Source organism: Arachis ipaensis, chromosome B10 (assembly GCF_000816755.2).
Source record: "Arachis ipaensis cultivar K30076 chromosome B10, Araip1.1, whole genome shotgun sequence".
Classification (NCBI taxonomy): Eukaryota; Viridiplantae; Streptophyta; class Magnoliopsida; order Fabales; family Fabaceae; genus Arachis; species Arachis ipaensis.
In genome coordinates, this window is record NC_029794.2 from 6,832,842 (window position 1) to 6,833,820 (window position 979).

A 979-nucleotide genomic window follows, 5' to 3' on the forward strand; every position below is an offset into this window, starting at 1 on the left:
TCAAAATAAATAATTTAATCTTATTTAAAAAATCTTCTTTCATTCTCTTAATTATTACTTTTAGAATTAGATCAATTGACATATATATATATATGGGGTTTATCCAAAAAATTCGTATCAGTTCCCATCTTAAAGATTTTGTATTTGAGTTGATGCTTGTTAGTGGGTTGGTGTTATTAGTTTGATGGTGATCCAATTGGGTGTTTCACCGCGATCATCAATGATGATTCGATTATGATATGTGACGACTCACTTGGAATTTTCTTTATCATAAGTCATTCGTTGCATCATAGCCGGACATTAATATATTCACACCATAGTCAAATATTGCCAAGGTTGTGGTCCCATTGACCCAACTAAACCCATTGCCGGTCTTTCATATACTTATTTATTCTTGTGTTAAAATAATATTATTTGAACATTCAAATTAATATATGACATTTAACAAAATTTAAGAGTGAAAAAAAGAGTTTGAATGTATAAAAATAAGATAAATCAAATCATCCTTAAACACTCTTTATTAATTAAAAAATATTACATTCTTTATTAATTCAATAAATTTTATTATTTATTTATTATATTCTATATCAATAATTTAAATTTAGAGTTAAATTTAAATTTTAAAATATAGAATTTTTTTTTTCTTTAATAACAAAGTTATTTTCAGATATCACTGCACTCTCATTATTGTTTCTACTAAATCGCATTAACATTCACCAAGACTAAAATTAAATAGTAATTTAGAAGGTATTAACACATTTTCAATATTTTAATTTTAAAATATTTTCCTCCTTAGACAGATTCACACTGTCGGTTTGTTTTGCCAACCAATATGGAGACACACACGGAGACATAAAGCCCAATTTTTGAAGCAGTCCAAAGAAGTAACAAAACACAGCTCAGTAGAACCATATTCAATAATGCAAGCCCATACTCAGTAGATGGTGTTAGCTTAGAGAGATTAAGGGGGTGTTCACAA